General features: G+C 40.8%; 1 protein-coding gene across 2 annotated transcripts in view; it reads right to left on the reverse strand.

Moving 5' to 3' along the window:
• nsl1 (non-specific lethal 1) overlaps positions 1-22,052 on the reverse strand; it is a 337,743-nt gene extending 315,691 nt beyond the window's left edge. The window contains exons 1-2 of one of the 2 annotated variants that reach the window (XM_067156327.2): positions 21,949-22,052; positions 13,082-13,243 (exon numbers count right to left, since the gene is read on the reverse strand). The gene's annotated coding sequence lies outside the window, so the exon portion shown is untranslated. Of the gene's footprint in view, positions 1-13,081; positions 13,244-20,864; positions 21,056-21,948 lie in introns of those variants that run through there. The other variant, XM_067156326.2, reaches the window with a different exon arrangement.
• Between the last annotated feature and the right edge of the window lie 5,678 nt (positions 22,053-27,730).

The raw sequence follows: 27,730 nt of genomic DNA on the forward strand, positions 1-27,730 counted from the left end.
CAGCTTCGGAACTTTGAACTATTAGATCGGGAGCATAGTACTGTTTGTTACAAGTGAGAAAATGTGCAGTTTTTCATTTGATTATTTCATATGATAGCATTGCTTTTAATCGCGACATTCCTACAGACGTCATTGGAATGACCCATGTTGTCTTCAGTTGGGAAAACCACAAAGATAGTCTTTCTGAGAATTCCATAGCGAAGCACAGGTACATCAGCTAGTTGGGTACTAAAGATGCATTGATAGCTTGTATGTCGCGGCATTTCACGAATTTTAACAGCATATGTGAGAAGTAACTGCTGCCTCCTTTCTCGTAAAGATGGAACTCCCGCTTCAGCGAGTAGTTTTGGAATGGGGCTAGTACGGAAAGCTCCAGCTGCCGGACTAACTCAGCTATGGTGAACTCTGTCATAATATGTTCGGTGTAGATTTTGATGCTGAACCATAAGCTGCAATACCATAGTCTATTTGGGAGAGGACTGTTGCCATGTAGAAGCATAGCAGCATGGCACGGTCAGCCCCCCACGAAGTGCCGCTGAGAAACGTAAGTATGTTACGTCTCTTCATGCACACAACCTTCAGCTGATGGATGTATGGCTACCAGGTTAGTTTTTATCAAAATGGAGGCCCAGGAATCTGCAGGCATTACCACTGGTAAGACACTACTTCGCAAGGAGAGCCCTAGTTCAGAATTCACAAGCAGACATCGACAGAAGTGTACAACTGAGGTTTTCGATGCTGAAAATCGAAAACCATGTTACAGGGCTCATCGTCAACTCGGTTAATAGCTGGCTATAATTGTCTCTCAGTAAACGCCATCCTTCTGGACCTGTAATGTAGAGCTAAATCACCTACATACAACGATGGAACAACTTTGGGCCCTGCAGCGGCAACTATGCCGTTGATGGCAGTTGGGAACAGCGTGACACTCGCTACAGATCCCAGTGGTACTCCAATATCTGGAACGTAATACCGAGAGCATTCCCTACTCGGACTCGAAAAAGCAAGAAGGACATTAAGTTCTCAATAAATGTTGGCAAATAATTTCTCCAAAATCCCTACTGGTGTAGTATGGTAGTATCATGAACTTTCTCCAGATCAAAAAACGCAACAGCAACTAGGTGTTTCTTCCAGAGAAAGACATCCTGAATGGTGCTCTCCAGGCTGACCAGATGATCAGTGGGAGACCGATGAGAACGAAAATCACACTGGTAGCACTGCCTCGTAATATACAGGCCGTACTGTAGAAAGCGTGCCAAGCCCATCAGCTGATCAACTGAGGCGAGCTAAGTGAATGTTACAAATTGTACTAGTGAATGTAAGTCATAAGGATTGGGAGAATTATTTGGATAACTGGGACTGTTGAAAGACAGAACTTTATATTTAAGTGTATTGCATGTTTGTTCTTTAAATTTATCGCATCAGGATTTAAACAGCTATTACAAAGAAAATAAGACCTAATAGTTTAGGGTAGGTATGGTACCTTCACGTGGTGAGTAATATCAATTCAAGGGACGTAATACTTCTTGTGGAAATTATTAATGTAATTGTTATCGTATAGCACATTTTTGTGGAAATACAATGTGTTGCGAATTTAAATACAGTGTGTGAAAATTTGCAGTTGCCATGTTGCTAAGAACTTGTGCGTACCACAGCAAAAATACAACTATGCAAGTAAATATACACTAATATTTTCATTTTCTTCATGTGAGGGCAGATTACCTTTATGAAAAACGAAAATCCCAACCGAAAATGTACCAGTTACAAAGCAGGAATACGTTTCACTTGTTTTCCCCAGCTTATGATGAGTTCTGCTTTTGACTTTCTTGTTACACAGATTTACAGCAGGGTGTTTCATTGTTGGTACAGAACAAGCATAAAAGTGGACAGTAACCAATCGAACCTACATGTGGTTATTTCTTGGGATAGTAATGTTGAGTACCCGCTTCTTCTCCCCCAAATTAATGCGAGTAAAAATAAAACCCAGTCTAAAAATGTAGACCTAAATGCAATTTATAAAACCTAACCTTCTGCTAAATGATTTTAGCATTTTATGCATACATTTTAAATGTTAAAAATTAAACTATTGCTGGTAGATAACGTTTAGGAATTATTCCTCGACAATTTCAGTGAATGTGGGAAGTAACTAACAGATTTTGCTGGTCAGTGCATTAATATTTGGGAAAACGTGGGCTATTCCTAAACAAAAAATTATACAAATGTTCGTCTTGAAGAAAGGGTCTCAAGAAATTATTCGAAGGATAGTGTCAGAAATGTCAAGGAAAACAAACAAACAAGAAAGCTACTGTATTTATGGCCATCTAAAATTATGGAGGTAAAGTCTGTTATTATTATTATTGTACGCTTGTTGTTCCCATATTTGTATTAATGCACAATAATTATTTGTTGGGTAGTTCGACGAGTAAAACACTCAAGTTTTGACCGCATAGATCGCACTTCAAACTTACCTCTCCTAAAATTACATAGATCTGACTTATGAATTACGATGCGATTCCAGGTGTTAGTGATCTCACCTGTTATATGAATACAACATTTGTGAATATTTCACGATTACATGGTACAGACGTTCCAAGTCTTTGTATTGCACGGGTCGGACGGATAAAACAGTTCGCCTCTTTGCATGACGTCATCGGAGGTACAGTACGGCCTGTACATCACAAAGGCAGTGTTGGTAGTTAGTCACGAGACCTTCCTTTTCCATGGGATATCCTTGAGATATCGGTCACTCAAATGTTTAAGGATTTGATTGTGGATTTTGTCCAGTCCAGGAGCCGTGTTCCTGCACAGTGCAAGTGCAGTCTGCAATTCCCATTCTGTGAAAGGCACATTACAGGAATGCGAAGCACTAGAGGCGAAGGAGAAATGATGTGCCTCTGCTTTGCGCTTAATGGGTAGAATTGCAGGGTTGTATCTCACAGCACTGGACATATCTCCGAAATATGGCGTGAAGTGGTGTGCAATGACTGAAGGAATCGTAACTACATCTGCATTAATGGGGATTCTGGGAACTGAGAGCAAGTTCTGTTCTCAGACAATACGGCGGAGTTTTGTCCACACTTGTGATGACGGAGTATGTGCCATCATGGAAGATACATACTTTTCCCCATGTAGCTTTTTTTACTTTCTCAAATTAAAAAGACGGGCCTTAGCGTGTTACACCACGTGAGATATATGTACACTGATGATTCACAGATCTATTACAATTTTCCTATGAATCGTATTAACGAATTAGTCAAATACATCTAGATATAGAAAGACTACACCAGTAGCCCGCCTGGTGGCTGTGATCATCAAGGCACTGAAACGGTCTGACACCGTGGTTAGCCGGTTCGAGTCCCGTTGGTCGAAAAAAAGTTTCACCATCAGAATGTTGGCCGTCAGGATAGGGGAAGAGGTTGTATACAATTTCTAATCACTAGCTTGCGTGCCAAAAGCCTGGATTAAATTCCAAACCTCTCTGCAGTGCTCATATGGAGTGAGGGCAGATAACTCTGTTGATGGTGATTCGTCCATCAGATGGGGACGTTAAGCCTTGAGCAGACCCCTCGGTGCTATTCGACAGGATTAGGCTATGTGCCGGCACTGGGTTTCACCCTTTCCCTCATACATCACGTCATTAATTTCATCTCATTAACTCCTCTGATGAGGTTGACGTCACGAAGGGCATCCGGTCACAAAAACCTGCCATGACAGATTCATCTCACCTCATACCCAACCCCATAGAGAAACGGGACAAGGGTTGTACTAACAAACATAGAAAGACTACATCAGTATACACTAAGTCATAATTTGCTATTAATTCAAAACAAAACCTTAGCTATTTTTCTAGGATATCAAAGAAATTTATCAAATCTTTTCAACAGCGGCATTCCTCCAGTAATATAAACGGTTCTGTAGTCAAGTATCAGGAATGTGTTATGAATTTATGTAGGTCTATTCTTATCGATAATACTCTCTCTTGGGCCTTCCATGCCAAACATTTGGTCAAGAAAGTGTCTGGTATATTGCATCGGTTTCGTCAAAACTTGCCGTATCTTCTTTTCTTGGCGAGAAAGATGTTGATCCAAACTATGGTATTTCCTATTTTAGATTACAGCAATGTAATTTACAGCGATAATTCAGAGAAATATAATACCAAACTCCAACGAGTTCAGAATACCTGTTTGCGTTTACTCTTCAATATTAGTAAAGATTGTCATGTACCATCTTACTACAAAACCGCAGAGTGGATGAAACTCAGGGGTAGACTATCAAGTGAATGATCGGGACAATAGGTTTACAGCTAAAACTCGTAAAGATTCCAGAGCATCGTAGGGTAAAGTCTTTGTAAAGTGCAGTAAGTCGTCACTGCTTCTCAATTATACAATGATCTTAAACTATATTTTAAAAAACATAAAAACAGTGTCAAAACTCAGAAAAATGTCTTAAATACTGCTACCTTTCCACTTATTAAGCCATGTAAGTGAATTTTCACCAAATTAATTAAATATTGTGAAATACCAAAATTTCCTAGATACATTTTAGATGTTTAGTTTTATTCTTAATTCATCTTTGGCATTTTGCTGCTTGTTAGTTTAGTCTACGTTTCTGAAATGGTAAAAGTAATATTGTATTCTCCTAGATGTTTAGTTTTGAATCTTTTTTTATCCTCAGTAGGAAAACTTATCTTACACTCTTTTACGTATTCTTGTTATTAGATTTTGTATATTAATTGACACATTTACAGTGGCAGTTAGTTACAGCCTACTTCTAATTAATGTATTGGTTCCCCTGTCTTAAACAGCAAAGATCGAACTGGTTGATCAATCTCTCAAAAATCCTCCCCCTAGCTCAGAAAGACGGAGAACTCCAGAGGGTAATACGGGCATTCACATCTCCCAGCAACAGAAAAGGAAGAGGTAACTGAGAGATCAAATGAGGCATAAGACTGTAGTCTCGTGGAAAGTACACGTTGCACACGATTGTCATTACTGGCAATGGAGCACGAACTGCAACTGCATCCAGCTGAGTACAGAAAGGCATTTCGTTACCAAGTATGTCACAGCTGACTAGGGTTCCAACGCCCCCAATCGCCACGCCATCCACAACTACTCTGTCTTTAGAATAAAGACGATATCCTCTCATAGTCGTGTCATGTCCAGGTCTCAAGCGAGATTCCTGTAGACAGACTATGAAGGCCGCAGAGACAGATATCAATTGACATAACTCAGCTAGGTGACGATAATAACTATTGCAATTCCATGGCATTACTGCCATCGTGTGGATAGGCAGTGCTTCAAAATTAGGACAATTGCTTACCCTTTGTTCGGTCCACTACTTGCCAGTTTCCGCCATCTTTGTTTCTATTTTACCATTCACGACAATGAGTGCTTCAGTCTCCATTGTTTCTTCAGCACAAGGCGACTTTGAGACTGAACACTCCTTAGATGGTAAGCTCTCAGATTTGGAGTGGTGAGCCTTCTTTCTGGGAGAACTAGGTTCCCCAGAAAAGGATCGAAGTGGAGGCCGACAGAGCCTCTCACTCTTGCCCAGTGTTTCCTTAATCTTTGAAGGAGAGCCGGCAGATGGATTGCCGGTCTTCTTTGAGATCCTGTGACCCACTATCAGGTTGCAGAAGACTACTTCTCCAACTCTTTAGAAGAGCGCTGGCACTTCCCCTGGTAGGAAGACATTCCAGCCCTAGTTGAAAACTCTTTTCCCCCGTCCTGGTAGGGGAGGACTGCCCAGCCAAACGTGCCCGGGAAGAAGGCTTCTCAGACGACATTGACAATAATGCACTAGATGGTTTCCCAGATGGTATGGTTACCTTCTTGGAACCTTCGCTACTCCGCATAGCTATTAATTGTTGTTGCCTACTAAATGATGTTTCAGTTTTGGAAGTGCTTGCTGCGGGTGGCGAGACCCGTACTTGCGCAACCTCTACAACGAATGAGATGGAGAACTCTGGAGCAGCCACAGAGTTAAACTTCCTCCAGGCATCGGGATATGATAGTTTATCCAGTGTTTTAATCTCCTGGATCTTTCCTCCTTCCTGAATGTGGGTCAGTTCTTGGAGTTTGGGGCATATATACCAGCACACACAGGTAGCGGTGCACACTCAACAGTGGTATGCACTATTTTCCACAAAGCCCCACCGGTTGACAAACCCTGATAACACAATGTGGTGTGGCCAATAACACCTCATTGGTGCTGGAATATAGGTCGGACTTTGATACTTCCAGGCAATGACTGGGCGTCGTATGTTAAACATGAAAGTGCCTGTATCAAGCAGCTTATTATCAACACGCCTTTTTAACTTACGCATATAGCTAACGCCCTGATGTGCAAGGTTCCTTAGGTCATCGTCAGAGGCCTTGACCAAATCCCTGCGGAAAACAACTCCTTGGCAGAAGTTCAGGGATTTATGCTTCTCAACCTTGACTACCACATTCCTGAATATTGTCGCCACAAGCAGTCATCTACTCTGCTCTGCTGTTGGTGTTTTGAATAGTTGCAACTTCCACATTTCTTCCTCTTCACAACCAACAATATCTTCAACAGAACTGCTTATCAAGAAAGGACTTCCGCTTAAAAAGCTCTGACCATTGACACCGGAAGCTACCAGGAATTGAGAGAGCCAATCATCACTTTCACTATCAAGAAATATCGGAGTATACCTTCTCTTCTTCTTACTTTTAAAAGATGCCATTTTAAGGAAGACTTCCTTAGATGAATCATAACCAAAAGATCCCATAATTTCCATTTTGGTCCCACGAGTAGGCCTACCTAGGGAAATAAAGGTTGACCTTCGGCAGAGCCCCGGTGTACCAAACGTATGGCTTTATACTCCAGAGGGTGCTAAGAACTACTCTCCAGTAGTCATGCATCACCTCGCCACAAACCAAAGCTTGTGATTAGGGGAGGGTGAAACCCCCAAACAAACTTATTCAACCCGAGGCAGAGAGGTTGAATAGATAGTAAGAGAATGAAATTAAGGTGAGAATAGAAAGGTAGAAATAGACATGAAGGTGTTGGTTTTTTTTTTTTTTTTTTTTTTTTTTTGCAAGTTGCTTTACATCACACTGACACAGATAGGTCTTATGGCGACGATGGGATAGGAAGGGGCTAGGAATGGGAAGGAAGCGTCCGTGGCCTTCATTAAGGTACAGTCGCAGCATTTGCCTGGTGTGAAAATGGGAAACAACGGAAAACCATCTTCAGGGCTGCCGACAGTGGGATTCGAACCCACTATCTCCCGATTATGGACATGAAGAAGAAAAGAGCACATAAACCTCTCAGGCAGCTCGGGGGAACACCTTGTTCATCTGGCCCTATACGAAGGCCAATCCAGCATGGGTAACTGAGCTGGCACAGCCCTCAGGATCAACGAGCACACAAGCCCTCACACCGACGTCAAGGTCATGGTGTCCCTGGAGGGAGCCATTTGGTGGAGGGATAGACAACTGTGGAGGTCCTTGATTGACAACCCGATCCAGAAGACTGGAAATGGGAAATGAAGAAGATTCATGAATGTAACTTTTGAATTATTATTGTTGGTATTTGCTTTACGCTGCACCGACACAGATAGGTCTTATGGCGACGATGGGATAGGAAAGGCCTAGGAATGGGAAGGAAGCGGCCATGGCCTTAATTAAGGTACAGCCCCAGCAAATGCCTGGTGTGAACTTTTGAATTAACCCAGTTCTACTGTAATTTATTACACTTAGTACTCCTTATCTGTACAGAGCTGGATTCTTGGCAGTTGCTGTGATAAAGAGTAAGTATGGGGAAAGAAATCAGTGTACAGAACTCAAAATGAGAATGGTTGTATCCAGTGTAGCATGTAGTGATAAAAAGGGTAACTTGCCCCACTAATTGTGTTCAGTTGAATTTGTTCTATGATGCAATTGTTCATTATATGCTTATGCTGTTACAGGCTTTTTCTAGAGTTGAATGTGTATTATTTTTACCCAACTGTGGTAGTCATAAAGCAACTTTTAGGGCGTCATTACCATCATTTGGTAAGGGCACTCTAAATGAACTTTTTTTTAGAACAACTGGAATAGAGCATTCATTTGTAATTCCTATGTATTAACAGACTCCAGTGGACAATAATTCACAATATTTGGTAAAATTTAAGCCAGTGACTTCCACCTTAGTAACATTAATAGAAATTAGGATTTATGGAAATCATACTTGAAAATCCTTTTAGAAGGGAGATGTGTTCATTGTGATGACCTAGAACCCACCATCCTGTTCCCAGAAGTACATTTATTTATATAACCACCCCTGCGAACCATGTGACCTTGCTGCGGTGGGGAGGCTTGCGTCTCCCAATGAAGCAGATAGCCGAGCCGCTGGTGCAACCATATCGGATGGGTATCTGTCGAGAGACCAGACTAAGGAATGGTTCATCGAAAGGGGGGTAGCAGCCTTTCGGAAGTTGCAAGGGCGGCAGTCTGGATGACTGACTGATATGGCCTTGTAATAATACTCAACATGGCTTAACTGTGTTGATACTGCTACACGGCTGAAAGCAACGGGAAACTACAGCCGTAACTAACTCCTGAGGACATGCAGCTCTCTCTGTATGAATGATGTACTGATGATTGCTTCCTCCCGGGTAAAATATTCCGGAGGTAAACTAGTCCCCCATTCGGAACTCTGGGTGGGGACTACACAACAGGGAGCGATCATCAGCAATATGAATACCGACATTTTGCGAGTCGGAGCGTGGAATGTTAGAAGTTTGAATCGTTGTGGTAGATTAGAGAATCTGAAAAGGGAGATGGATAGACTAAAGTTAGACGTAGTTGGTATAAATGAAGTACGTTGGCAGGAAGAACAGGATTTTTGGTCAGGCAACTACCGAATTATCAACACAAAATCGAACAAGGGGAAATGCAGGAGTTGGTTTAATAATGAATAAGAAAATAAGGCAGCGGGTAAGCTACTACAACCAGCATGGTGAAAGAATTATTGTTGTCAAGGTAGACACCAAACCAATGTCCACCACAATAGTGCAGGTCTATATGCCTACTAGCTCAGCGGATGATGAGGAAATCGAAAGAACATAAGAAGAGATAGAAAATTTAATACAATATGTAGAAGGTGACGAGAATCTAATTGTGATGGGAGACTGGAATGCAGAGGTAGCTCAAGGAAGAGAAGGTTAATACAGTAGGAGAATTCGGATTGGGACAAAAGAACAAAAAGAGGAAGTCGGCTGGTTGAATTCTGCACTGATCATAATTTAGTCCTTGCCAATACTTGGTTCAAACACCACAAACGACAGCTTTATACATGGACGAGACCTGGAGACATTGGAAGGTATCAAATTGACTTCATTATGATTAGGCAGAGATTCAGAAACCAGGTGTTGGATTGCAAAACTTTCCCAGGAGCAGATGTGGACTCTGACCACAACTTGTTGGTCATGAAATGCCATCTGAAGCTGAAGAAAGGAAAGAATGAAAAAAAGATGAGATCTAGACAAGTTGAAAGAAAAGAGTGAGGGATTGTTTCAAGGAACATGTTACAAAAGGACTAAATGAAAAGGCTGAAGGAAACACAATAGAGGAAGAATGGATGGTCATGAAAAATTAAGTCAGTAGGGCTGCTCAAGAAATGTTAGGAAGAGAAGATCAACTAAGAATCAGTGGATAACTCAGGAAATACTGGAGGTGATTAAAGAATGAAGTGGATAGAAAGTGCAAAGTAGCTAACGAAGACTGGCTGGAGAAGTGCAAGGATGTTGAAGGTTTTATGGTCCTATGGTAGATGCTGCATACAGCAAAATCAAGGAAACCTTTGGAGAAAGGAAATCTAGGTGTAAGAATATTAAGAGCTCAGATGGAAAGCAGCTTCTAGGGAATGAAGACAAAGCTGAAAGATGGCAGAAACTCCAACAGTTGTATCAAGGTGAAGCTGTAGATAATTTGGTTCTGGAACAAGAAGCTGTTGAAGCTGATGAAATGGGAGACCGAATTTTGAGGTCAGAGTTTGACAGAGCTGTGAGCGACCTAAATAGGTACAAGGCACGTGGAATTGATGACATTCCCTCTGAATTACTGACTGCCTTAGGAGAAACCAGCATGGCAAGGTTATTCCATTTAGTGTGTAAGATGTATGAAAGACAGGAGGAGTCCCATACGATTTTCGGCAGAATGTTGTTATACCTATTCCCGAGAAAGCCGGTACTGACAGGTGTGAAAACTATTAGTTTAGTATCTCATGCCTGCAAAATTTTAACATGTATTATTTACAGAAAAATGGAAAAACAAGTTGAAGCTGAGTTGGGAGAAGATTAATTTGGCTTCAGAAGAAATGTAGGAACACGTGAACCAATCCTGACTTTACGTCTGATCTTAAGAGGATCGAATCAAGAAGGACAAGCCCACGTACATGGCATTCGTAGATGTAGAAAAGGCATTCGATAATGGTGATTGGACCAAGCTATTTAAGATTCTGAAGGTGATTGGGATCAGATACCGAGAACGAAGAATTATCTACAAACTGTATAAAAATCAGTCTGCAGTGATAAGAATCGAGGGCTTTGAAAAAGAAGCAGCAATCCAGAAACGAGTAAGGCAAGGCTGCAATTTGTCCCCATCCTTTTCAGTGTTTACATAGAACAGGCAGTAAAGGAAATCAAAGAGGAATTTGGAAAGGGAATCACAATCCAAGGAGAGGAAATCAAAACCTTGAAATTTGCAGATGATATTGTTATTTTATCGGAGACTGCAGTGGATATCGAGAGGCTGCTGAATGGTATGGACGAAGTCTTGGGTAAGGCGTACAAGATGAAAATAAATAAGTCCAAAACAAAAGTAATGGAGTGCAGTCGATACGAAGGCAGGTGATGCAGGAAATATTAAATTAGGAAATGAAGTCTTAAAAGAAGTAGATGAATACTGTTACTTGGGTAGTAAAATAACTAATGATGGCAGAAGTAAGGAGGACATAAAATGCAGATTAGCACAAGCAAGGAAGAGCTTTCTTAAGAAAAGAAATTTGCTCACTTCAAACATTGATATAGGAATTAGAAAGATGTTTTGGAAGACTTTCGTGCGGAGCATAGAAGTGAAACATGAACGATAACTAGGTCAGAAAGAAAGAGAATAGAAGCTTTTGAAATGTGGCGTTACAGAAGAATGCTGGAGGTGAGATGGATAGATCGAATCACAAATGAAGAGATACTGAATCGAATTGGCAAGAGGAGATCGATTTGGCTAAATTTGACGAGAAGAAGAGATAGAATGATAGGACACATCTTAACACATTCACGCCCGTATCAGAGTTATTGCCTATAGCGCATGACCATGCTGTGGACCGTATCCGAGTTAGCCCGGATAAGCGCAACCTTGAACTGGAGACGTTCCTACACAGCTGGGATCTATTCTGTCACAAATATGTGCGAGAGAGATGAAAGTAATAACCTTACGAATGCTTCTACTCACCAGAAACCACACGACCACGGCGATATTCCCTCCCAATACACTTTCTTTGTTTTGTTTCTGAAGGTAGCCTAGCGCTGGCACAACTAGCTGCGTAGTTGGTTTGTGATTGCACAAGCGTGTGTATAATCGTGTTCTGAAGTGTAACCATGGCGTGTAGGGATAATATAAATAATGAAAGTGATACGAATTTACAAAGCACAGTTTTTCAGCTGCTTGAAAATTATCTTTGCCAGGGGTATACAGTCTATATGGACAATTATTACAAATAGCGTTGGACTCGCGAAACAATTACAGGAAGAGAATACTGCCGTATGTGGAACAATACGGTCAAATAGGGGTGTGCCAAAAGATCTAAAGGAACACCAGGCAATTCTCAAACGGGCAGAGAAAGTGAACCCGACATACAAGTACAGTCAGCTCTCTCCGAAACCTCAGCTCCATCTACTTCATCAGCTCCAAGTCAACGTCCTGCGATTTTGCTGCCAAAAAGGGCACTGGCCAAGGATCCATCATTTAGGTTAGATGGGAAGAGAAAAGAGCATATTCTCTTGAAGTTTCCACCATCATATATAGTCAAGTTCCCCTGAAGAAGGTGCAAAGTGTGCTTCAAAAATAAAATTATTAGTGAAACACGCTATTTTTGTGGAAAGTGTGGTGTTCCCATTCACCCAGGAAAATGTGACATTAACTACCACACCCTACAGAGATATTAGACGACTTCATTAAGGTACGTACAAAATTTTGTTTCCATATCTTGTTTAGTTTAAAACTTATTGTGAAAAGAATTCGTTGTTGCTTGCTCTGCCACTAACAGCTGGAATAGCTGGGCCAGCCCTTTAAATAGCTGCTGAGATGATGGGCATGAATGTGTTAAGACACCCAGGACTTGTTCAGTTGGTTTTTGAAAGAAGTGTAGGTGGTAAGAACGGTAGGGGTAGACCAAGGTATGAATATGACAAGCAGATTAGAGCAGATGTAGGATGCAGTAGTTACGTAGAAATGAAAAGTTTAGCACAGGATAGGGTGGCGGAGAGCTGCATCAAACCAGTCTATGGACTGATTACTCCAACAACAACACAACCAAATAAAGAGCAATAGTGGCCATTGTGTATTGCTGAAGAACCAACTTGCACTCCTATTGGCCAATATAAAGTTGCATGTGGTGTCAGCATCGACAATCGTAATAACCAGATTGTAAAGCAAACCCAAGCAGAATAAAAGCACAAACAATGCTGAATAAAAGATTCCATTCTTATCAACCTGGAACAGAACTGAAAAGAGTTAAACCGTACTTTAACCAGTTGTTATTGGCCTGGAGCAGTCTTTATTTTGAAAAAGTACTGAAAACAGATCATCCAAACTGTACCCTAATCAGCACAGAAGCCTCAGACCGCTTTGCAGCTCTAACCTGGGGGCTTAGCCCATCTTAGTACTTAACTAGAGAGTTTGGCAGCCTTGTCCACCGCCCCGACAACGTCCTCCGCGATAAGGCCGCAAGAAGAGCTAACTAATATTGAAAGTCACAGGCTTAAGTTTTAATCAATATTTAGAGACAAATTCCTCAATATTGTAGCACAATATTCACAACAAAGCAGTAAATTTTACTAATAAAGATGACTTACCTTGTTTCAGGAATCTTCATGGTGGGAAACAGCACCAACACAAGAATTTCAATTCCATCTTCTCCACTTTCACCAAATTAAAAACACACATCACTACACTATCACCAACACTAACACACTTCACTGCACCAACATCTTCTAGCAACAGCACCATATTTGCACCTGAAATCAGAAAAAGGAGATATGAAAATAAAAATCATGTGCCATATCAAACTAAAACGATTTTTTTAAACCCAAATCTTCTACCATTAAAGAGTTCCACAGCTATTGGTTTTACATCGCATCAACTCACACAGGTGACAAGAGGACAGGATGGGGTTAGGACTGGGTAGGAAGAGACTGTGGCCTTATTCGAGATACAGCTCCAGTATTTGTCTAGTGTGAAAATGTTAACCATCTTCAGAGCTACTGATAGTGGGATTCAAACCCACCATCTAGAGAACACAAGCTCATAGCTACATGACGACTCAAACCACTCAGCCGATTTGTTCGATTACTTCACTTATGGGATATTTCATGGTCATGGGAACAACATTTTTAAAAACTGGGGACTTTGTCACAAAATGAGATAATCTGACAGCTATAAATCAAAATATACGCAGGACATTTCTATAGTTTCTCAAAGTATTGTGGGGTAACAAATCTTTAATATCAGTGTTGGAAATGAACAATACTTATACTGATCCATTGGTATCCTTTTCTCCTTCTGTTCTTGACCTTCGTTCCTAGCCTTTATCTGATATTTTCCCGTTTCCTGTGTTTATCCGGCATTCTTCTTATCCTACACTTCCATCATCAAGACTGATGATCTGTTAAGATGACCCCTCAACATGTGTTGATGCCCACCCTCCCCTGACAAAGGTGGTAGGCAGACACAAGCTTATCGAGGGCTGGGAAGAAACTGATATAAAAGAACTGGGGTTGATGAGGAGAGAGCCCATCTGTTTAAAAATGGCAGTGTATGAAGATATGGAGATTTTCTTGATCTTTTTCTATTGCTCCATCTTCCATCACTACACGTCAATGTATTCGTCTTATTATGCGTTCCTTTCCCATGTTCGTATTTCTCTATAGGCCTATATGACTTTGTGACCTACAGTATGATAATCCCTCAATAAGACAGAACATCAAGTACAAAACATAAGCATAACTCTTCATTTCTCTGATGGAATTTCTCAATTACAAGGCACACGTTGAGTCTCCTGGGTAATTCATCATCGTCCATTTGTTCCACAGGACATCATCACTGAAGCCGGTTTACACACACAGCTTCATCGAGTTCATTTTAAGTAACCTTCTCCCAATGTTTCCAATTTTTTTATAACAACAATCATTCTCACTACATTCTACCAACCAATGAACAAGATATCCCAAGTGCACTCAGCAATATAAAGATGACTTCATACATGAGCTTACTTCTAAAACTACACTGATCACAACTGGTGCTCACTGTATTCACTTTGCTACACCTCGATTAGATTTCATTTACTATACTATCATCTTGGAAGAATGAACACCATGATATGCAGCTACCTTCATTTCAGGGAGCTACTTTGATTTCAGGGGATTACTTTCATAACCACTTCAAGACATGACTAACATTGAACTCCCACATAGAAATTTGAAGAGCTGCAATTTGTACTACTTGAGTTGGCTACCCTGTTCAGTATGTCATAAGAAGATGATGGTGTGAAAGAGTACCGGTACTGTAGTGAAAAAATTGAGTATCATCTGGATTATGTACACATACAAATATAAATACATTTACATATGAATTTCTAGAAGAATCTTCAAATTTACTAATCCTTATGCATTATTATTATTATTATTATTATTATTATTATTATTATTATTATTATTATTATTATTATTATTATTAATTGCCATTCACTTTTGTTCCATAACCTAAATTTACAAACTATAGGGGTAACTGTGTTTGGTAAGCTGGAGCTAAATTGATAATTCATTCAAATATTTAAAAGTAGGTATATTTCTATTTTTTCAGGCGTTATTGGCATGATGTCTGAAACTACAAAAGTAAACAAAGTTCCTGCCAACACATTACTTTTGATGATCAGACTACTCAATATGCATTAGAGAGCATATGTAAGGGTGGGATGCTAATATTAGTAATATCAAAGAAATTCAAAATTTCTTATACAACAGGTACAAGGGTTTACATAGCAAGAAGCCTGGAGCCCAACCTGTATTCTCGAACACTGAAGAGCTGGCTATTTTGAATAGTGCACAAAAGTGTGCAGAGTTCCCGCTAACAACATTCGACACTTTGGATGTCAGCAAAATATTTTCTGAATAAAAAGGGAACCCACTGTGAAAGTGTTCAGAGACAATTGGACTGGGTTATGCATCAGTTGACCGAGCGCCAATTCTTAATTTTCCAGATATCTACACCATCTGGTAGCCGAGGCTTCAAACTACATGGAAAAAAATATTTGTACTCTCGAACATCCTTTATATCGAAAATAAATCGATTAGGACCATGCGCCATTCTAAATATCGCCTGAAGATATTTCTGCATCAACTGACCAAAGAAACTCTCATGCAGTTGAATTTTGCATCACCTGACTCAATGACATTTGGCGGTGGAGTTTCTCCGTGATTGTCTACCGTCTTTACATCAACAAAATTATTTAGTGAGTGCTTATTAACACTATTCACTTCGGGTTTGGCATGGATCACTTTAGGTCTTCCTCAAGAGCCCAACGAATCGTCGAGTTAGCAAGGAAGGAAATCTACTTGCAAACATTATTACAGGTTAGTTGTTCAGCCTATATTACAGTACCACTAGCATACACGACTAATGCATGTTACTTATGGATTGTTTCTCAAATAGTTTCCCCATTCTATATTCTCTTCTCATTACGCAGAAAGATGAGCGGGATTTACATCCCCAGACACCAGCTATTGCGACACCCATTCTCGAATCCCCAAAAGATGTCATTTTTTCCAGCAGTCTGACAGAGCTGAGTCCAATGAAATGCTGTCATGCTACCCATAGTACTGTTCTGAGGTGTAATACAGCCACGACTGGCAATCTTCAGAATGATTATTCAGATTTAGAACTGAGATGCTCTAGTAATTCAAACTTTGTTGAGGGCAGAATGGACGCAACAACATTGTTGAAGGTAAGCATAATTTAGTTAATGGAAAAGAAACACCATTATATCCTATAGCACTGCCAGACAGATACTGTAGATCAGAGTTGGGCAAGGTTTTTCTAGGAAGAAATACATTCTTACTCGACAATAAAATATTTCTGTTTTACAGGAAAATACACAGTCTGACGATCAGCAGCAGTACGTTCCTGTATTACTCGAGGAACATCACTTCTCTCATTCCCATTTACCTGGTTGATTTTTCTTCTTTAGAATTCAAGAATGTAAAGGGGACTGTTAACTTGCTGATATGACAAACTTCTTTTCAATGTAAATAATCATACGACTAATTTCTGCCCGCCTGGTGGCCATGGTCATTAAGGCATCAAGTCTATATGGTCTGACAGTGTGATTAGCCAGTTCGAGTCCCATTGGTTGAAAACATTTTCACTCTCAAATGTTGGTGGCCGGGTAGGAGAAGGTGGTGGTACACAATTTCTAATCACTAGATTGCATGTCAAAAGCCTGGATTCAATTCCAAACCTCTCTTTAGTGCTCATATGGAGTGGTGCATATGATTCTGTTGATGATGATTTATCCATCAAATGGGGAAGTAAAGCTTAGAGCAGACCCCTTGGTGTTATTGGATAGGAGTCGGTTATGCGCCGACACCAGGTTTCACCTTCACCCTCTCATTAACTACTCTGATAAGGTTGATGTCACTGGGCGAGTTGGCCGTGCAGTTAGAAACGCGCAGCTGTGAGCTCGCATCCGGGAGATAGTGCGTTCGAACCCCACTGTCGGCAGCCCTGAAGATGCTTTTCCATGGTTTTCCATCTTCACACCAGGCATATGCTGGGACTGTACCTTAATTAAGGCAACGGCCGCTTCCTTCCCATTCGTAGGCCTTTCTGTCCCATCGTCGCCATAAGACCAATCTGTGTCGGTGTGACGTAAAACAAATAGCAAAAATATATATATACTATAAATAATGTCTTGTAAGCATTTTGTACATTGATGGAATAAATAAAAAAATAATGAGATTATCAAAGTAGCCCCTATACCAGTTTAACTTCGATAGGCCAAGGCTGATTTTTTTCTGGAATACTGATCAACACAATATTATTTCCTTAGTCACAATAAAAGGTCCAGAAAATCTGTAAAATATGTATTCTTGTGTGTAGGAATGTCAAATACATAACATAAAAATTAAAATCTATTGAAGTAGCCCCATGTCATGGTACTTGAAATGATCCACCTGTCCCAGTTTGGTTTTTCCTACCTGCAAGTTTCTTCCAAACTGATACCACTTTGGTCTTGGAAATGCTGATTTTCATATCATACTCAAAACCTTTCTTTTTTCAATTTGCTTTACGTTGCACCGACACGGATAGATATTATGGCGAGGGGATAGGAAAGGCCTATGAGTGGGAAGGAAGTGGTCATGGCCTTAATTACGGTACAGCCCCAGTATTTGCCTGGTGTGAAAATGGGAAACCATGGAAAAGCATCTTCAGGGCTGCTGACAGTGGGATTCAAACCCACTATCTCCCGGACACAAGCTCACAGCCGTGCACCCCTGAACACGTGGCCAACTGCCCGGTGAAACTATTTTCAAGCTCCATAATATCAGCTGCAGGCTTTCAGCACAATCTGCCATTTAAGACGAAGTTGTCGACACAGACCAAATTGCTTACCATATTTCCAATAAACTGAATACCCCCTACCATTTTATAGCTTGCAGTACGTATACCAGGTGTCCATATGCGCTGGAAAGAAAACGAATATAGACAACCATTAAAACAGGAGAGACCATAAAAGGTTTCCTATACTGAAGTTGTACAAAGAAAATCAGTGAAGGAAGCTGGGAACAATGTATTTATATACACTACCTGAATGTTCAAAATATCACATTATAAGAGGGTGAGACCCAATATCAACACATAGCCTACTACAGTTGAATAACCCCAAGGAGTCTGCTCACGACTTAACGCCTCTAATGGACGAATCACGATAGAGTCTCTCATATAAAACAAGACCGTCGAATTGGCGTTTTTTTACTCTGCGATATGTAAGCTGCAGTATGGGAGGTGCGCAAGCAGCCTGCACATGTTTGACCTGGCAAGCTTCAGTTGCCAGTCTGATCTCAGCTGTTAACATAGTGAGACAATTATAATTGCAACACCGTATTTTCGTATGTATGGGGTCACATCAGGCACTTAATTATTTTTTTAATTACTTTAGATACTCATTTCTGAATTCGTATTACTTCCAAAAAATTTCAAATAAGTTAGGCCCATACCATGCTTTCAGAATCACAACTATCACAATATTTAGTTTACTTTGTTCATATATATATTATAAATATACCTCATTTTGCTCCAATTTATGGTAAAGTGTAGAACTGTGAGTGGTGACTATCGTATAATAAGATAATGTATTACATATTCAAAATAAGACTGCACTTGGACGAGGCATTGTTAGGGTTTGTTATTACAGTTGGTAGATGAGGCGAGCAATGGGCACGTGAGTGGACTGAGTCATCACATGAGTTTCACAATACAGACCGGAAAAGATGAATATGAGAGTGCTACAAAACGCAAGAGCAATACCGTGAGGTCAAAATGGAATGAGTGTTGATCTTCAGAGCTAGAGACGTTAGAGTAAAAAGGAAATGAAGAAATGAACAAATTACTAACCGAGCAGTCATGTAGTTGTTACACTACAGTACCTGGCAAAAGAGACACATGACAGAACACTGGACATAAACAGCAGTACTTCCTAGCATGTCGAGCACAATCATATTCTGAACACGTAGTAGGCCTACTAGGCTGCCTTTTGTGTAAGAGGAATAGTCATGCAAAAGGGATATAGAATTAACCATCTCACTTGATTCTTCTAAGCAGCACTAAATTAATTAATTATTTAATAACCTTCAATGTGCTGAAACATCAAGTTCCAACACTCTTGTTTTCCGAAGACATGCTGGCATGAAGTTAGCATTTGTATCTTTTTTTTTGCTAGTTGCTTTACGTCGCACCAACACAGATAGGTCTTATGGCGACGATGGGATAGGAAAGGCCTAGGAGTTGGAAGGAAGCGGCCGTGGCCTTAATTAAGGTACAGCCCCAGCATTTGCCTGGTGTGAAAATGGGAAACCACGGAAAACCATCTTCAGGACTGCCGACAGTGGGGCTCGAACCCACGATCTCCCGGATGCAAGCAGGCATTTGTATCCACAATATTGCAACAAATTTTGAGATAAAAGATTTTCAAACTAAAACTCTTCTCTCATCTCTAAACATCATTAGTTAACATGAACAATCCACTCACTTTTTCAGTAACTTGCCTATTTATAATAATAATAATAATAATAATAATAATAATAATAATGTTATTTTACATCCCACTAACATCTTTTTATGTTTTTTGGAGACGACATGCCAGAATTGTTTCGCAGGACGTCTTTTGTGTGCCAATAAATCTACTGACATGGGGCTGATATACTGGAGCACCTTCAAATACCACTCGACAGCTGGGATCAAACCCCACCAACTGAACTCAGAAGGCCAGCACTCTACTGTATGAGCTACTCAGCCTGGCCTTGACAGTCTGAGAAGTTCTGAGATTATACCATATTTTAGTTTTGTCAGCCATATATCCTGTATGAAAATGAGCTACAATTTTTTTAACAAAATATTCTCCAACTAACTTGAAAGTTAAAATGTAAATTAGAACATTGGTACTGGTATTGGTACTTCTCTTTTGTTCCCATACCTACATCATCATTTATCCATAAGTAAAAATGTTGTGATTGGTGAAACAGACTCCAGTCCCAATATCTTATGTCTGCTTCAAATGAAATACTTGACGAGTCTTCCTAAGTACTGAATGTAACACAATAACGTGTTTTGAACTTTATGACAATAAGTGAACATAGCCTACAACCAAAATTACCTCGAATTAAGACTTCTTAAATATTACGTGCATATATATATTACAAATATTCACGAGAAAGCAATCTTATCTGATTATGAAATAAATACACAGAGAACAATATTCCTCAAATGTTATCTAGGTATGTTTAAGAATTGTTTTTAAAATTAATCATTATAGAATATCAAAGTAAATGGTATGCAAAGTCTCTTAAGCAAAACAATTATTGTTAAAATATTGTTTCCAATCCAATCACTCCATTCCAAGTGGAACTCTAACAATCATTAAGAAAACTAAGTGTATAAATAAAGAGCTTGAAACAAATTATAAGGTATAATAAATTTAGAATGCCCTTTTATAGAACTATAGAAATACCTAAATGATAGCAAAAATAATCACTTTGCAATAATCATTCTATACCTTTACAATTATACCCACTACAGAAAGGCACACCAATTGCTGCTTCCAGACAAGAAGTACTTAACAATGTTTACTGAAGCACACCGTAGAAATTCAGTAACCTAAAATTTACAAAGTCTTCAATCGCCAAGACTGGAGTATCCTGAGGACAGAAGGCAATGATTTCAAAAGAGTCTTTTTAGGCTATACGCATCTGACTTCTAGGCAATTATACATAAAAGATATAACTAATGTGCATTGCCCTCATGTGTGAGCATGTGCGATCATTAGTTAACATAATTTACCGAAAACAATTTTGAAGACGGACTTACCACAAATTCTGGCGAAAGCGAAGTTGCGCACCTATTTTGAAGTTTTGACAAGCATACAACCGACTTTACAATCCTCGGGCTTCAGGCGCACTCAACATTCGAAGTCAGGGTTTCCATACACAATTAACTTAATAGTGAATATAACGTAATGAATATTTTAACCCGAAAATACCCCACAAGAAATCACTCGCAAACAAAATTACAAGGGTACGTGCGCGACACCACGAAACTTACTATGAGTTCGACCAATGAGAGCTCCTGATTCTTACCACCAGTCAGTGACAATAACACTTGAAGAAATGCATTCGTGTATTCGTGTTAAACAACAGCAGCAATGTTGGACGAAAAAATAATTATATGAAAACGCATTTATGTGTGAAATGTCAGGAAAACAGCAGATGAGCAGGCGATATAAATCTTTACACGGCAATGTGAACGTATTCAAACATCACATACTGGCATGAAAATGCTGATGCATATTGGCGGCACTGGGCATTTGCCTTTGGGACAATTCGATTTCGAAAAGAAAATACTGTATAAGAAATCGTCTAAATTAGGTCTAAAAGCACGTACAAAAGTTACAAATAACTAAAAATCTATTTATAAATGCAGATCAAGAAGGAAAACCACTGAGCACCTATGAAGTCGCGCAGTGCAACTTCGGACTCGAGAAAAGATGTGTTGATGACATATAGTAGATATAGATATAAAGATAGGATCTCGGATTTACAGCACCAATACGTAATATTTAGGTAACTATCGAATTGCATTTGATTAGGAGAAGATATTGAATAATTATTCAGGCCACGCAAATATCACTGGCCAACACATCTGTAGGCCTATTGTTATTCTACACCTGTCGTTAGCCGTATCAATCAATGACAGATGGATTACATTTAATATATCTCTCAAACATTCGGCAAAGCTGACGCCGTAACTCCAAAACTTCTTAAATACATATCTCTCCTAAACGGGCAATGCAGGAATACTGTATCTAATCGATTAGCGGATCTCTTAGTGATATGTCAACAACAATATTGACATCTTAGACACTACTTAAAGCTGATAATCATTATACACTAACCTGGTATCACATTTATGTTGTTTCGATGATTTATTAACATCCCGATCTCACTTGTACGCTCACACCAACCTTTTCAGTCTGTCAGTCACCGTTTGTCACTCTCCATGTTGACCAACATAACTCGTGGAGTTGATTAAACATAACCTCAAAGTTCACCTGCTTCATCGCATAGTATTGATACTTCGTTTGTAGATACAGACCTAACGGCTTCCTTGTTAGCGTTACATACTGGGAAAATAGCTCTTGTTTCTTCACTCATCAAACGAACACACATATAAGTGGTTGATGTAAAATTTCCATTGCACTGATAATAAGTCTGGAATATGTTTATCTCCAACAAACTTATTAAATAATGCAATTCACAGGCGGTAGGAAACGGTGCTACATTAAATAAAAAGTTATAAGGAAACATAAATTTGCAATTATGGCGGCTGTGCAATTATTTCTCTGTTCATGGACGTTGGTATTAATATTGTTGCCACTCCCCCCTATTTCAAATACGCTTCAGGGAGTCGACGTTTTTTAATATCCAGTCCCTAGAAAAAAAAAAAATTGAATCCCTTTACTTTGCATCGGCATTTACACACTTATACACAAAGTTATGCCGAATGGTTACGAGTTTTCATTTCTGACTGTACTAATGTAACACCAACATCCATTAATCACCAATTACTGCTATTGTTAGTGGAAAAACTGGGACATGTTCGTAGTATTGCTTTAAAAATATTGTTTTGAAATTATTTGGTGTTAAGACACTTCTGTCTTTTTTCCGATGAAATGAAATGGCGTACGACTTTTAGTGCCGGGAGTGTCCGAGGACAGGTGCAGGTCTTTTGATTTGACACTCGTAGGCGACCTGCGCGTCATGATGCGAATGAAATTATGAAGACGACACATTCACCCAGCCCCCGTGCCAGTGAAATAAACCCATGATAAATACTGACAGAATCTTTGTCATCTCACAAGTCTTCACGGAATTTAACTCAGTAAGGAAAGCAATCCGGACTTTATGCCAAATCTATGATGTGGTGAGCAAAGAAGATTTATTTTCTAACCTGAGAAGATAGCACGGGTGGGTGGAATGAAGTGTTTTTCTATCTTCTCATTACCGTAACTTCGTATCTTTTTTTTAATACCAGAATGTTGCCAATCCTACATAGTATCGGTACGAAATAGTGAGGAGCAGAGCCAAGACCAACTACTGTACTTGGTCGTTGGTCTTGGCAGAGCCATCTACAGTAACTGTTGTCGGCTATGGTGATGAGCGACACCGTGATTTTCATATATCAGTGATTTTTAACCGTGACGTGATCACAATCAATGAATCGCCCGTGCTGCTTGTTATCTGTAGCTTGCGATCGCGTGAGGGCCTTGTTATTGTGACTATCTCTCTGTGCAAATATTTATAAAAAAGTCAGCCATCTATGGTCTTAAATGTAAACAGCCTGCGCCCTGCATTACAATGAACAGTACCCGGGTTTGCGGGTTATAGCCGGGGGGGGGGGGATTTCATCAATACTGAACGGAAAAAAAAAAAAAAAAAAAAAAAAAAAAGCTACTTTTTGATGCTCTCTGAGCAAATTTCGATAGAGAGGTAGAGGTTGACAGTTTACCAATTTAAGTGCGGTAATAAATAGTTTTGTGAGATTTTCATTCAATGCTATACAATAAAACTTTCACCAAAGGAACCAGTGGCGTATGCTGGGATTAAGACATGCGCTACCACTAGACTTAGGTTACCTCTTTTCGAGGGTTGGTTTAGTGAACGTCAAGCCTTCAGCGTTTTGAGCTGCAGCCAATAGCCAACGGAGAAGCTTGCTGTGTTGTCAAGGCTGCTTCACCAGCTACTGCCCTGGCCTCTGCTACTGCCAATTCTCAACTCCTGACCAGTGGAGATGGTAGCCTAAGGTTTAGCAAATGAAAGTCCGGCTTTGAGGCTAAATGGATAGATCGTCTGCCTTTGGTCCGATGGCCCCGGTTCAGTTTTCAGAATCAACCCTCCTCATACTGTTAATTCCCCTTACTTGGAGACTGGGTGTTTATGACGGCTTCACCATTCATTTTATCCCCATTACGTCAACACTAAGCCTATACAGATGCCATGCCCCATTATTATTATTATTATTATTATTATTATTATTATTATTATTATTATTATTATTATTATCATTATTATTATTATTAAATACAAGAGTTGAATTTTACAGCGGTCGTGCCCATCGTTCACTGGTTAATTATCTTCCTCGGGATATCAGTGGTAGTGTCCAACCCACGATCACTGGTTCGATTCCAACCAACAAAAAAAACACTACACCTGAAAGATGGCATTTCATTTTAGCAGATCTACCAATAAAAATAAAACTATATTGCTCCTTCAACAACAGCCCTGCAGTGTCTTTTTTTTTTCTTTACGTCGCACCGACACAGATAGGTCTTATGGCGACGATGGGATAGAAAAGGCCTAGGAATTAGAAGGTACAGCCCCGGCATTTGCCTGGTGTGAAAATGGGAAACCATGGAAAACCATCTTCAGGGCTGCCGACAGTGGGGCTCGAACCCACTATCTCCCGATTACTGGATACTAGCCGCACTTAAGCGACTGCAGCTATCGAGCTCGGTGCAGTGTCTTTCTACAAGGATGTAGAAGTAAATGGGAATGAAATACCAGTACACTCTTATCTAGTCACAAGTATGAGGCGGGGAAGTACAATGACTGACAGAGCAAATGCAACACCAAGAAGGAGTGGTCAGAACTTTATGCCAATTGCAGGGTAGACTGACGTCACTGAGGTATGCTCCTGATGTGAAATGCGCCGCTGTGCTGCGCACGTAGCGAACGATAAATGGGACACGGCGTTGGCGAATGGCCCACTTCGTACCGTGATTTCTCAGCCGACAGTCATTGTAGAACGTGTTGTCGTGTGCCACAGGACACGTGTATAGCTAAGAATGCCAGGCCGCCGTCAACGGAGGCATTTCCAGCAGACAGACGACTTTACGAGGGGTATGGTGATCGGGCTGAGAAGGGCAGGTTGGTCGCTTCGTCAAATCGCAGCTGATACCCATAGGGATGTGTCCACGGTGCAGCGCCTGTGGCGAAGATGGTTGGCGCAGGGAGATGTGGCACGTGCGAGGGGTCCAGGCGCAGCCCGAGTGACGTCAGCACGCGAGGATCGGCGCATCCGCCGCCAAGCGGTGGCAGCCCCGCACGCCACGTCAACCGCCATTCTTCAGCATGTGCAAGACACCCTGGCTGTTCCAATATCGACCAGAACAATTTCCCGTCGATTGGTTGAAGGAGGCCTGCACTCCCGGCGTCCGTTCAGAAGACTACCATTGACTCCACAGCATAGACGTGCACGCCTGGCATGGTGCCGGGCTACAGCGACTTGGATGACGGAATGGCGGAACGTCGTGTTCTCCGATGAGTCACGCTTCTGCTCTGTCAGTGATAGTCACCGCAGACGAGTGTGGCGTCGGCGTGGAGAAAGGTCAAATCCGGCAGTAGCTGTGGAGCACCCTACCGCTAGACAACGCGGCATCATGGTTTGGGGCGCTATTGCGTATGATTCCACGTCACCTCTAGTGCGTATTCAAGGCACGTTAAATGCCCACCGCTATGTGCAGCATGTGCTGCGGCCGGTGGCACTCCCGTACCTTCAGGGGCTGCCCAATGCTCTGTTTCAGCAGGATAATGCCCGCCCACACACTGCTCGCATCTCCCAACAGGCTCTACGAGGTGTACAGATGCTTCCGTGGCCAGCGTACTCTCCGGATCTCTCACCAGTCGAACACGTGTGGGATCTCATTGGACGCCGTTTGCAAACTCTGCCCCAGCCTCGTACGGACGACCAACTGTGGCAAATGGTTGACAGAGAATGGAGAACCATCCCTCAGGACACCATCCGCACTCTTATTGACTCTGTACCTCGACGTGTTTCTGCGTGCATCGCCGCTCGCGGTGGTCCTACATCCTACTGAGTCGATGCCGTGCGCATTGTGTAACCTGCATATCGGTTTGAAATAAACATCAATTATTCGTCCATGCCGTCTCTGTTTTTTCCCCAACTTTCATCCCTTTCGAACCACTCCTTCTTGGTGTTGCATTTGCTCTGTCAATCAGTGTATGTACGATGAGTAACGCATGGCTGATAGCAGTGACGATCTGACGGACCGAAGCCTAGCACACCTATCCTCCGCCGGACCCGCTCCTGTCCGATATCCAACAGCAAACCGCGTGCGGTGTGTCAAGGGGAGAGGGGGCGAGAGTCTGGGCTGCAATATCAGTCTCCGATGCCTTGCTCTGATTTTTTTTTTTTTTTTTTTTTTTGCTAGGGGCTTTACGTCGCACCGACACAGGTAAGTCTTATGGCGACGATGGGATATGAAAGGCTTAGGAGTTGGAAGGAAGCTGCTGTGGGCTTAATTAAGGTACAGCCCCAGCATTTGCCTGGTGTAAAAATGGGAAACCACGGAAAACCATTTTCAGGGCTGCCGATAATGGGATTCGAACCTACTCTCCCGGATGCAAGCTCAGCCGCGCGCCTCTACGTGCACGTGCTCTCAGAAAGATGTGCGACGTTTTTTCTCACTGCCTTCAAGTTTTGTAAATGGAACAATTTTGCATATGCCTATATTATAACGTGCGTTATACTTCCATCATGATCAAATGAGGTTTGGGCTTCACTGATAACCTTGGTAGCCTTCAGTATACGCCACTGATAGGAACAATATTACACAATTATTACAATGAAATAAAAGTACACCGTGATTATACAATTAAAATAATCTGGTATTTGACTACACACTAAAAAACTAAGACACTAAAGAGACTTGCAAACTGACAAATGCGCGTGGGAAGCGGGTGACTCATACCTCAGTGTCTATGACATTGGCAAAAAAATGTTCCCTGCAACCCTTTCTTACAGCACATGCAAAGTGTCCACTACTTGCTTTGGCGCTACACAAATCGGTTATCCGAGACGAACGAAATTTTGTGCGTATTTCTCCTAATAATTTTGTTAATAATTAAAGAAAATAAAGGAAAGAATCAGCTGATAAGACAACAAGGCTTGTACAAATTGCATTTTTTTAAATAATTCCTAGATTAAGCTGGCTAGAATGGAATCAAAATGTTAATATTTTCTCCACAAAGTGGCGGGGGGCAACTGCCCCCCCCCCCCCCCCCACTAATCGCCGCTTCTGGTTGCAATACAGAACACGACGGTTGCCAGTTTACTTCTATGCGCACAAACATAATCATCAATATATCAAAAAGTAAATAAAAAATGGTAGGACCAACATTGGAAACGGTCATGTCCTGTGCCGTATGGTATGTGCTACAAAATTCAATTCAACATATTTGTCTGGCACAAGTGAAAAATAGTTATAATGATGGTTCACTCTATTCTCGGCCACTAAAAGGTAAGATACAAACTAATTAATCACTTCAGCACGTATCAATGCATCATATGATCCAAAAGTAAAATGTTACTTGTTAAAAGAAACTGATTTACCCTTAAGCAGAGAAAATAAAATACATAAATCACCACTAAATATGCCGATGAAATAATTTACACCTGTTTGTTAGTTCTAAGCGAGTCCCGTGTAGCACGATGCAATTTGAACGCGCACTTAAAAGTAATACCACACTAGACTACGAGCACGAGTCAACATGACAATTTCCTAAAATTGATATTACTAGCCATGCCGAGGTTTAAGTTACTTTTCATGTAACGAAGGAGTGTGCTCAATTTTGATAAATACTCTATACAATAATTTG

This window comes from Anabrus simplex, chromosome 12, assembly GCF_040414725.1.
Source record: "Anabrus simplex isolate iqAnaSimp1 chromosome 12, ASM4041472v1, whole genome shotgun sequence".
NCBI classification, from domain to species: domain Eukaryota; kingdom Metazoa; phylum Arthropoda; class Insecta; order Orthoptera; family Tettigoniidae; genus Anabrus; species Anabrus simplex.